At 43.1% G+C, this 12,379-nt stretch overlaps 4 non-coding genes across 4 annotated transcripts; all 4 read right to left on the reverse strand.

Moving 5' to 3' along the window:
* Nucleotides 1-245: 245 nt before the first annotated feature.
* On the reverse strand, nucleotides 246-436 carry LOC130349456 (U2 spliceosomal RNA). The gene has a single exon (XR_008886778.1). It is a non-coding gene; the product is annotated as a U2 spliceosomal RNA (small nuclear RNA).
* A 2,094-nt stretch (nucleotides 437-2,530) lies between these two features.
* On the reverse strand, nucleotides 2,531-2,717 carry LOC130349475 (U2 spliceosomal RNA). Its single transcript, XR_008886792.1, has one exon. It is a non-coding gene; the product is annotated as a U2 spliceosomal RNA (small nuclear RNA).
* A 7,188-nt stretch (nucleotides 2,718-9,905) lies between these two features.
* On the reverse strand, nucleotides 9,906-10,096 carry LOC130349457 (U2 spliceosomal RNA). The gene has a single exon (XR_008886779.1). It is a non-coding gene; the product is annotated as a U2 spliceosomal RNA (small nuclear RNA).
* A 2,098-nt stretch (nucleotides 10,097-12,194) lies between these two features.
* On the reverse strand, nucleotides 12,195-12,379 carry LOC130349461 (U2 spliceosomal RNA; the record flags this gene model as incomplete). The annotated part of the gene is made up of 1 exon (XR_008886782.1): nucleotides 12,195-12,379. It is a non-coding gene; the product is annotated as a U2 spliceosomal RNA (small nuclear RNA).

The following is a 12,379-nucleotide window of genomic DNA, read 5'->3' on the forward strand; positions in this document are numbered from 1 at the left end:
CCTGCACAGGTGTGCTGGCTACTCAAATGATCCAATTAAGGAGGCCATTTAGTCAGCAGCAGCAGAAGTCCTGTGCCTGGACGCTCCAACAGCGGCCAGACACAAGCAGAAGCAGAAGCAGCAGCAGCAGCACCACCTTTTGTTTTTTGGCTGCAGCAGCAGCAAGGCCCACAGGGCTGGCTAGCTGGCTAGCCAGCAAGCAGGTAGCAATGAAAGTAGGAATCTTTCTTTTTAACCCTGTAAGGGGGTGGTGCACTGTACCCGAAGATACTGCCATATCGGGTCAATGCATAGGGCGACGGAAGCAAGCTTCGAAATCGGCCCCCGTTCTCAAAAATCCATTTAATATATGGTCCCCAGATAGGGGACGTATCAGATATTAAACTGATAAGAACAGATACTACACTTGATCTTAGCCAAAAGGCCGAGAAGCGATAACCGTGAAAGGGGCGGGCCCAACAAGGTGCCCTTCATGGGCACTATCACTGCTTGCTGTCAGGGAGGCTGCCAGACAATTTTCCATGCACACTCTGGGCTGGGGGGCAGTCAACCACCAGTACACACAGCAGAACCTAAACCCATACCATTATTGCTAAGCAGCAAGACAGGGGCCCATTGCACTCCCACGGGGCCTTTTTAAATGCAATCCATAACCCGGATTTGCCAGGAACCCTTCTTACTCCTCCTACTTGCATGTGACACTGGGCTTAGGATCTGCATAGGAAACACACACACAAGCACACACCTACCTTTGTTGCCTGCAGATGCCTCCTTGGCTGTCCCCAAACGGTATCAAACCAACACCCACGGGAAGCTGTAAGCATAGAGGACATGCCTGCACCCCATTGGACTTACCTGTGTGGGTTAAACCCGGGTTATTTGACAACCTATGGCGGTGATGGTTCTGCTCAGGCAGAGCAGTGCTGATGCTCCTCATAAAGCTGTCGCTGCTGTGAAGGTTCTAGGTGACATCACAAATCCCTATGGTTACATACACAACAAAGCTGGGTTGTTGTTGTTTACACTCTGCAAGGCCTGTGGAAGTGAGTGACATCATAGCACTGTAGTTCTGAGGGTTCTAGATGGATGCAACAATCTCCTGTTGCTTCTATGAAGGCCATAATAGACGACATCACCAAACAGCTCCATAGTCACATACACAGCAAAGGAGAGATGTTGTTTACACCTAGTGATGTCAGTGGTATTGAGTGACATCACAGCACAGTGCTAAGGCTCCTGGGCCTGGACACAGCAGCGGCTGCAATATCTCAACGGAGAATACGTTTATATATATGTGTGTGTGTGCGCGTATATATATATATATATATATATATATATATATATATATATATATTTCTCCGCCGAAATCACTTTTAAACCCATTTCCACCTTTTTTTCCCTTCTCTTCCTCTTACTTTTTTTTCACGTTTTTTTACGTTTTTCTCCTTTTCGCCTCTTTTCTGGGCGTATTATTCTTCTTTTTCTTCTTTTTTTTCGTCTAATGCATACCCCATCAGTGCAGCAATGCTTATTCAATACCGCCAGCAGATGGAGACACTGGGGGATAATTTTCTAAGGATTTATACTGATTTTTCCTGTCTGAATTTGTCGCACAGAAAGTTGCAGGCCAAATATGTGTGACATTTCTGCGACTTTAGCTTCTAGAGCATTTTTACAACATTATACATAGGTGCTGAATACATAAAAAGCGACTGTTCAGCGACAGACAAGTCGCATCGGCTGAAAGTAGGCCAGAATGTCAGTCCATGTTGGAGCAGGTTTAGATACAGTCTAAAGTATAGATCTCAAAGTCTGTGCACAGAATTTAGCAAGGGCCTCGCACCTTCTGATGCATCAGGTAGGTGCACAATAGCATAGCCTAACCCTCTGTACTTTGGTCTATATTGATGCGGGACATAGACAGCCAGCTGATGACCAATCCATTAGTGCAATGGATGGCTGGAAGCATTTGTCTTTGCCTTTGCAATACCACAGAAGCAATGCATGGTCAATGTACAGCAATGACACACCTGTGTGAACAGCCAGGAGACCCCCCCCCCCCCCCCCATGTTATGTTACATAGTTACATAGTTAGTACGGTCGAAAAAAGACATATGTCCATCAAGTTCAACCAGGGAATTAAGGGGTAGGGGTGTGGCGCGATATTGGGGAAGGGATGAGATTTTATATTTCTTCATAAGCATTAATCTTATTTTGTCAATTAGGAACATTCAGCACCCACCCGCTATCAAGGCAGCTGCCTATCATGTCATGCCCTACCTGCACAGGTGTGCTGGCTACTCAAATGATCCAATTAAGGAGGCCATTTAGTCAGCAGCAGCAGAAGTCCTGTGCCTGGACGCTCCAACAGCGGCCAGACACAAGCAGAAGCAGAAGCAGCAGAAGCAGCAGCAGCACCACCTTTTGTTTTTTGGCTGCAGCAGCAGCAAGGCCCACAGGGCTAACTAGCTGGCTAGCCAGCAAGCAGGTAGCAATGAAAGTAGGAATCTTTCTTTTTAACCCTGTAAGGGGGTGGTGCACTGTACCCGAAGATACTGCCATATCGGGTCAATGCATAGGGCGACGGAAGCAAGCTTCGAAATCGGCCCCCGTTCTCAAAAATCCATTTAATATATGGTCCCCAGATAGGGGACGTATCAGATATTAAACTGATAAGAACAGATTTTTTTTTTTTTTTTTCCTCAGTTACAGACTATTGTTTGGACGATCATCAGGTCACCTACCAAGACTCGTCACTTAAAACAATATCTGAAAAAACATCATACGGAAAAAACTAACTAAGGGAACCGAGTGCCAAGAAAAAGTGACCAAACAACAAAACAAAAAAACATGTCAAAAACAATCACAGAAATTGGTCAAAAACTTACAGCTTTCTCCTTTACGTACTTCTTATAAATTTTTCCATCGTGTATGCATCCAGATTTTCTCCGCTTCTTCTTCACCAATTCTCTTTTTGTCCAGTAGAAAGATAGTAAAAATCCTTCCTAAAAACAATCTTTTCAATTCCCTCGGAGAAATAACAACATTTTTAAAAACAAGCAAATTGCGTGAGTCCCATAAAACCTCTTTAAAAACAGAAAAAAGAATCCAATTAGTACGTGTATCTTCCTTTTTACTAAGATCTTGACCAATAAAAACTTTCTCAAAAGAAAAACTGTTATATCCAGTGAGTTGGATTAAAAACTTCTTTAAAAACATAAAAAATTCTTTTGCATAAAAACAGTCCCAATAAAGGTGCACTAAGTCTTCTCTACCTCCACAACCCTCTCTTGGGCATCTGTCACTTATTCTCAAACCTCTTCCATTTAAAAAAGATCGGGTTGGGAGGCAGCCATGAAAGGACATCCAACTAACGTCTTTTTGTCTGTTTGATAGTCCAATAACTTTAAAAAACTTCCAAAGCTTCACAGACTGAGCATTAGTGCAGAATGGTACTTCATATAATCTCTCATTTTTCCTTATTTCTTGTTCTATTTTCTTTTTATCAGGTTCACCTAAAGAGCTCAAACCAAATTGATCATTGAAAGACCTGAGGAGCACATAGAAGGTAGGTATCACATGTGCTATGGGTCTCCTCAAATCCCTCTCACACCAGCCCCATTTGGAAAACAACCATCCTGCAAGGTATTTACTCATGTCTGCCGCCCTATTATTGCACTGTATCAATTTAAAAATTAAAAGAAAATAGTGCACCTTTAAAAACAGATCAATGTTTGGAAAGTTATATCCGCCCAAATTCATACTCTTCATCACTTCTTCTCTTCTCATTTTCTCCATCTTAGACCCCCAGAAGAACACAAAAAGCTTCCTTGTGACTCTCCTAGTCCATAACTTCCCTGGAGGAAGCACCATAGCCGTATACAAGAGAAGCGGTAGGATTACAGACTTAATGATAAGAACTTTCCCTTTAAGTGACAAGTTCCTTAACCTCCAGAAGGATAGCTTCTTCTCAATTTTACTGTCCAAAGTCTCATAACTTTTCTTTCCTTTGAGGTATTTATCAAATATCACTCCTAGCACTTCAATGTCTTCTTTTTCCTTAACACCATCCACTACTATATTCTCTTGGTTCCCAAAACTGCATAATTGGCACTTCCCCCAGTTCACATTCATCCCAGCCACACAACAAAAAATCCTCACATGCAAATTTACTCTGTTGAGATCTGCTTGGGATGTACAAGTAAAAACCACATCGTCCATATAACTTAAAACCTTTAACTTACTACCATCACTACCTGGAATAAAAACACCACTCACACATTTATCTTTCTGCACATTCTTCAACAGGCCCTCTATAACGCATATAAACAGAATTGGGGAGAGTGGGCATCCCTGTCTGACTCCAGACAAGACATTAAAAGCAGGCCCCACATGCCCATTTACTAAAATCTGACTTGTCACCCCATGATAAAAACTCATAATAACAGATAATAACTTTTCTGGAATACCTAAGTGTTTTAAAGCAATGAACATAAAATCATGTGCAACCTTATCATAAGCCTTTTCGAAATCTATGGACTCAACAAACAGTGCATTCTTGTTAAAGTTACTGTAATAAATAGAGTCTCTTAAAAGCAATAAATTATCTGTTATTTTTCTTTTCGGTACTGCACAAACTTGGTATTCTCCCACAAGGTGGTCCACTACATCACTCAGTCTATTAGCCACAATCTTAGCAATTATCTTGTAGTCACAATTTAATAAAGTTATAGGTCTCCAATTTTTAAGATCTCTGCCATCACCTTTTTTATGAATTAATGTTATGACCCCTTTCTTCATAGATTCAGCTAAAACACCTGAGTTAAAAACATATTGCACCACCCGTGTAAACTCTTTACTTAAAATATTCCAGAACGCGGAATAAAACTCAGCGGGGAGACCATCACAGCCTGGTGTCTTCCCTTTGGCCATCTTATCCAGGGCCTGCTTGATCTCCCCTTCACTAACATCATCAATCAAAAAATCTACTTTTTCAACAGGAACATTATTCTCCAAAATATTACAATAATCATTCATCTCCGTCTCACTGGCTCTGCTCTTATTACTAAAGAGTGTCTCATAAAATCTGCCAATCTCCTTCACCATCTCCTCTCCAAAAACTTCCCCCGTAGGGGTAAAAACAGATTTAAAAACACCTTTAGCATTAAAACATTTTTTAAAGAAATACCGTGTACACTGCTCATTTTCTTCTAGGTGCTGCACTTTAGACTTATATACAATATTCCTTCCCTTTTCCAACAACCTTTTTTTCATCTCCCCCTTCACCTTAACAATCTCATCCTCCACCTCCACACCAACACGTTTAAACTTATAGAGAGTCTCTAACCGGGATACAAGCCTTTCATCACTCCTCCTCTTCTCTTGTGCTCTCTTTATGCAAAACATCTTAAAGAAATTAGAAAACTCTCCTTTAGCCCATTCCCACCACACTAAGACATTACTAAAATCAGGTTGTTTAGAAACACAGGATAAAAACACATGATTAAAACCAGCCATTACTTCCTCATCTTCCAATAGACTTACATTTAATTTCCAGAGCCCCCTCCCAAAATGAAGGGACTCTGTGACACTTATCTCAGCCGACACCATCTTGTGGTCTGAGAAAGTTGACATCATTTGATTGCACCGGACCACCTTAATCCCATCAGAGACCAGGATGTAATCGATCCGGGATTTACAGCGGCCACTATCTGATATGTACGTATATCTTTCATCAGTGCTAACCATCAGTCCAACATCAGTAAAATGCAAGTCTTGAATAATTTGATTTAAAACATTGGAAGTAATATCAGTTCTAACCTCAGCAGAGCTCTCACGATCATTGACGGATCTAATGCAGTTAAAATCGCCAACAATAATAGTATCTTCACGACCAGGGATAAAAAACTTAAGGGACTCTAAAAAAGACAAACGTGCTTGTTTTTCTGCTGGAGCATACACATTAAAAATTCTCATCCTCTGGCCCAAAACCTCAAAAATTAAAACCATACAACGACCAGGTACTAAAGTTTGGCAATTTAAAACTTTAATGTCCCTGTTTCGCAATAAAATCCCAACACCTTCATTTTTGTTTTCTGCACATGTGGACCAGAAGGACTGCCCACACTTCCACTCATTTGCATAAGGTGCTGACTTTTTTGCACACTCCTGTAAACATATCACATCACTTCTAACATTCTCAAGAATATCAAAAATTGCAGCTCTCCTAATTTCAGACTCAATACTTCTTACATTAATAGTTGTTACAACCAAAGTCATAATAACTAGGAAAAGAAAACCAAATGCTTTAAAATCCATCTTAACTTAGAAATTAACATTTTGGCCTTCAACTTTCCTATGTAAACTTGCAAAACAATCAGGCGACCCTATGTTAGAGTCCCTGTCTATTTCATTATCACTACCAAGAACAAGGGCTTCCTGATCCTCAGACCAGCTCCCTGTCTTACACCTTTTATTCACAACCTGCACATCCTCATCTTCCTCCTCCTCTTCTTCCTTACTGCGAGAAACTCTCTGACCAGGTGTTAGAGATCTCTGAGATGACCTAACAACTTCCATTCCCTCCTCCTCCCCCACAATTGGGTTTGGACATTCAATATCATCCATAGCCTCTTCACTAGAAAGAACATCACCATACACTGTCTCAATTTTCTCCACCACTTTCACTTTTTTTGCTTTTTTCTTTTTCACCAAGGTAAATTCACCTCCCACACCTGTCTCCTCACCAGTCACAGCAGTGGAAACACCCTCCTCCCCTGACCTCTCCTGAGTGCTAATGTGCTCCACTATCACAGAACTTTCCTCAGCCACCTGTGCCACATTAACACTCACACTCACACTCTCACCAACTCCAAGAACAAACCTCCCTCCCCCTTTTTCTCTTTGTTCTCCTCTATTCCCAGCTGCATCAGCATAACTTCTCTTCTTTTTATACCACATATCACAGCCTCTTGCCAAATGTTCCTCACTTCCACAGATATCACATGTCTTCTTCTCTGTACAAATACTTGCTTCATGACCAGTTTTCCCACAATTTCTGCAACATTCTCCTTTCTCAGGGCAATAATCCTGCACATGGCCATAGGCATGGCACTTTCTACAATATTGCAACTGGCCTTCATAAAAGCAGAAACCTCTCTCTCCTCCGATAGAAAACACCTGTGGTATGCTCTTCCTTCCATCTTGCATTCCTTCATCTTTTTTAAATTTTACAATAAACTTTCTCTTACAATTAAAGTACCCAAACTTGTTCTTAAGTCTTCCTATAAATTTCACTTCCTCGCAATACCGGAACAAAAAGTTTGTAACCATTTCATCAGAAACCTTAGGATTATACATGTGGACAATTACTACCTTTGTTGTATTCATAAATAACGGTTCCACTTTAATCTTCTTCATTATAGCAGGCTCACTTTTCCTCTTCATTTCTTCAAGATCCATATAGACTCTCTGGCAAATCTCAGAACCACAAAAAGTAATATCATAAATTCCTTGCCTAGGAAAATCCTGTATAGCCAATACATTCCATACCTGTAGGTAATCAAGCTTGCGAAGAATCTCCACAACGATTTGGTCAAGTCCGATCGTCCCCCGGTGCTCGCCAGGAACGTAGATCCGCACCGTGTCCTCAAGTCCACGCGCCTTCTCGCTCATTTTTGCAGGTAAAACCCACGATCGCAGCTCAGCAACAATCCAGGGCCCCCCGTAAAGAGGGCCCCGATCACCACTCCTTTCAACCCAAACCACGCACAGAAATCCACACGTGATCTTAGCCAAAAGGCCGAGAAGCGATAACCGTGAAAGGGGCGGGCCCAACAAGGTGCCCTTCATGGGCACTATCACTGCTTGCTGTCAGGGAGGCTGCCAGACAATTTTCCATGCACACTCTGGGCTGGGGGGCAGTCAACCACCAATACACACAGCAGAACCTAAACCCATACCATTATTGCTAAGCAGCAAGACAGGGGCCCATTGCACTCCCACGGGGCCTTTTTAAATGCAATCCATAACCCGGATTTGCCAGGAACCCTTCTTACTCCTCCTACTTGCATGTGACACTGGGCTTAGGATCTGCATAGGAAACACACACACAAGCACACACCTACCTTTGTTGCCTGCAGATGCCTCCTTGGCTGTCCCCAAACGGTATCAAACCAACACCCACGGGAAGCTGTAAGCATAGAGGACATGCCTGCACCCCATTGGACTTACCTGTGTGGGTTAAACCCGGGTTATTTGACAACCTATGGCGGTGATGGTTCTGCTCAGGCAGAGCAGTGCTGATGCTCCTCATAAAGCTGTCGCTGCTGTGAAGGTTCTAGGTGACATCACAAATCCCTATGGTTACATACACAACAAAGCTGGGTTGTTGTTGTTTACACTCTGCAAGGCCTGTGGAAGTGAGTGACATCATAGCACTGTAGTTCTGAGGGTTCTAGATGGATGCAACAATCTCCTGTTGCTTCTATGAAGGCCATAATAGACGACATCACCAAACAGCTCCATAGTCACATACACAGCAAAGGAGAGATGTTGTTTACACCTAGTGATGTCAGTGGTATTGAGTGACATCACAGCACAGTGCTAAGGCTCATGGGCCTGGACACAGCAGCGGCTGCAATATCTCAACGGAGAATACGTTTATATATATGTGTGTGTGTGCGCGTATATATATATATATATATATATATATATATATATATATATATATTTCTCCGTCGAAATCACTTTTAAACCCATTTCCACCTTTTTTTCCCTTCTCTTCCTCTTACTTTTTTTTCAAGTTTTTTTACGTTTTTCTCCTTTTCGCCTCTTTTCTGGGCGTATTATTCTTCTTTTTCTTCTTTTTTTTCGTCTAATGCATACCCCATCAGTGCAGCAATGCTTATTCAATACCGCCAGCAGATGGAGACACTGGGGGATAATTTTCTAAGGATTTATACTGATTTTTCCTGTCTGAATTTGTCGCACAGAAAGTTGCAGGCCAAATATGTGTGACATTTCTGCGACTTTAGCTTCTAGAGCATTTTTACAACATTATACATAGGTGCTGAATACATAAAAAGCGACTGTTCAGCGACAGACAAGTCGCATCGGCTGAAAGTAGGCCAGAATGTCAGTCCATGTTGGAGCAGGTTTAGATACAGTCTAAAGTATAGATCTCAAAGTCTGTGCACAGAATTTAGCAAGGGCCTCGCACCTTCTGATGCATCAGGTAGGTGCACAATAGCATAGCCTAACCCTCTGTACTTTGGTCTATATTGATGCGGGACATAGACAGCCAGCTGATGACCAATCCATTAGTGCAATGGATGGCTGGAAGCATTTGTCTTTGCCTTTGCAATACCACAGAAGCAATGCATGGTCAATGTACAGCAATGACACACCTGTGTGAACAGCCAGGAGACCCCCCCCCCCCATGTTATGTTACATAGTTACATAGTTAGTACGGTCGAAAAAAGACATATGTCCATCAAGTTCAACCAGGGAATTAAGGGGTAGGGGTGTGGCGCGATATTGGGGAAGGGATGAGATTTTATATTTCTTCATAAGCATTAATCTTATTTTGTCAATTAGGAACATTCAGCACCCACCCGCTATCAAGGCAGCTGCCTATCATGTCATGCCCTACCTGCACAGGTGTGCTGGCTACTCAAATGATCCAATTAAGGAGGCCATTTAGTCAGCAGCAGCAGAAGTCCTGTGCCTGGACGCTCCAACAGCGGCCAGACACAAGCAGAAGCAGAAGCAGCAGAAGCAGCAGCAGCAGCACCACCTTTTGTTTTTTGGCTGCAGCAGCAGCAAGGCCCACAGGGCTGGCTAGCTGGCTAGCCAGCAAGCAGGTAGCAATGAAAGTAGGAATCTTTCTTTTTAACCCTGTAAGGGGGTGGTGCACTGTACCCGAAGATACTGCCATATCGGGTCAATGCATAGGGCGACGGAAGCAAGCTTCGAAATCGGCCCCCGTTCTCAAAAATCCATTTAATATATGGTCCCCAGATAGGGGACGTATCAGATATTAAACTGATAAGAACAGATACTACACTTGATCTTAGCCAAAAGGCCGAGAAGCGATAACCGTGAAAGGGGCGGGCCCAACAAGGTGCCCTTCATGGGCACTATCACTGCTTGCTGTCAGGGAGGCTGCCAGACAATTTTCCATGCACACTCTGGGCTGGGGGGCAGTCAACCACCAGTACACACAGCAGAACCTAAACCCATACCATTATTGCTAAGCAGCAAGACAGGGGCCCATTGCACTCCCACGGGGCCTTTTTAAATGCAATCCATAACCCGGATTTGCCAGGAACCCTTCTTACTCCTCCTACTTGCATGTGACACTGGGCTTAGGATCTGCATAGGAAACACACACACAAGCACACACCTACCTTTGTTGCCTGCAGATGCCTCCTTGGCTGTCCCCAAACGGTATCAAACCAACACCCACGGGAAGCTGTAAGCATAGAGGACATGCCTGCACCCCATTGGACTTACCTGTGTGGGTTAAACCCGGGTTATTTGACAACCTATGGCGGTGATGGTTCTGCTCAGGCAGAGCAGTGCTGATGCTCCTCATAAAGCTGTCGCTGCTGTGAAGGTTCTAGGTGACATCACAAATCCCTATGGTTACATACACAACAAAGCTGGGTTGTTGTTGTTTACACTCTGCAAGGCCTGTGGAAGTGAGTGACATCATAGCACTGTAGTTCTGAGGGTTCTAGATGGATGCAACAATCTCCTGTTGCTTCTATGAAGGCCATAATAGACGACATCACCAAACAGCTCCATAGTCACATACACAGCAAAGGAGAGATGTTGTTTACACCTAGTGATGTCAGTGGTATTGAGTGACATCACAGCACAGTGCTAAGGCTCCTGGGCCTGGACACAGCAGCGGCTGCAATATCTCAACGGAGAATACGTTTATATATATGTGTGTGTGTGCGCGTATATATATATATATATATATATATATATATATATATATATATATATATTTCTCCGCCGAAATCACTTTTAAACCCATTTCCACCTTTTTTTCCCTTCTCTTCCTCTTACTTTTTTTTCACGTTTTTTTACGTTTTTCTCCTTTTCGCCTCTTTTCTGGGCGTATTATTCTTCTTTTTCTTCTTTTTTTTCGTCTAATGCATACCCCATCAGTGCAGCAATGCTTATTCAATACCGCCAGCAGATGGAGACACTGGGGGATAATTTTCTAAGGATTTATACTGATTTTTCCTGTCTGAATTTGTCGCACAGAAAGTTGCAGGCCAAATATGTGTGACATTTCTGCGACTTTAGCTTCTAGAGCATTTTTACAACATTATACATAGGTGCTGAATACATAAAAAGCGACTGTTCAGCGACAGACAAGTCGCATCGGCTGAAAGTAGGCCAGAATGTCAGTCCATGTTGGAGCAGGTTTAGATACAGTCTAAAGTATAGATCTCAAAGTCTGTGCACAGAATTTAGCAAGGGCCTCGCACCTTCTGATGCATCAGGTAGGTGCACAATAGCATAGCCTAACCCTCTGTACTTTGGTCTATATTGATGCGGGACATAGACAGCCAGCTGATGACCAATCCATTAGTGCAATGGATGGCTGGAAGCATTTGTCTTTGCCTTTGCAATACCACAGAAGCAATGCATGGTCAATGTACAGCAATGACACACCTGTGTGAACAGCCAGGAGACCCCCCCCCCCCCCCCCATGTTATGTTACATAGTTACATAGTTAGTACGGTCGAAAAAAGACAAATGTCCATCAAGTTCAACCAGGGAATTAAGGGGTAGGGGTGTGGCGCGATATTGGGGAAGGGATGAGATTTTATATTTCTTCATAAGCATTAATCTTATTTTGTCAATTAGGAACATTCAGCACCCACCCGCTATCAAGGCAGCTGCCTATCATGTCATGCCCTACCTGCACAGGTGTGCTGGCTACTCAAATGATCCAATTAAGGAGGCCATTTAGTCAGCAGCAGCAGAAGTCCTGTGCCTGGACGCTCCAACAGCGGCCAGACACAAGCAGAAGCAGAAGCAGCAGAAGCAGCAGCAGCACCACCTTTTGTTTTTTGGCTGCAGCAGCAGCAAGGCCCACAGGGCTGGCTAGCTGGCTAGCCAGCAAGCAGGTAGCAATGAAAGTAGGAATCTTTCTTTTTAACCCTGTAAGGGGGTGGTGCACTGTACCCGAAGATACTGCCATATCGGGTCAATGCATAGGGCGACGGAAGCAAGCTTCGAAATCGGCCCCCGTTCTCAAAAATCCATTTAATATATGGTCCCCAGATAGGGGACGTATCAGATATTAAACTGATAAGAACAGATACTACACTTGATCTTAGCCAAAAGGCCGAGA

This window comes from Hyla sarda, unplaced genomic scaffold (assembly GCF_029499605.1).
Source record: "Hyla sarda isolate aHylSar1 unplaced genomic scaffold, aHylSar1.hap1 scaffold_915, whole genome shotgun sequence".
Classification (NCBI taxonomy): Eukaryota; Metazoa; Chordata; class Amphibia; order Anura; family Hylidae; genus Hyla; species Hyla sarda.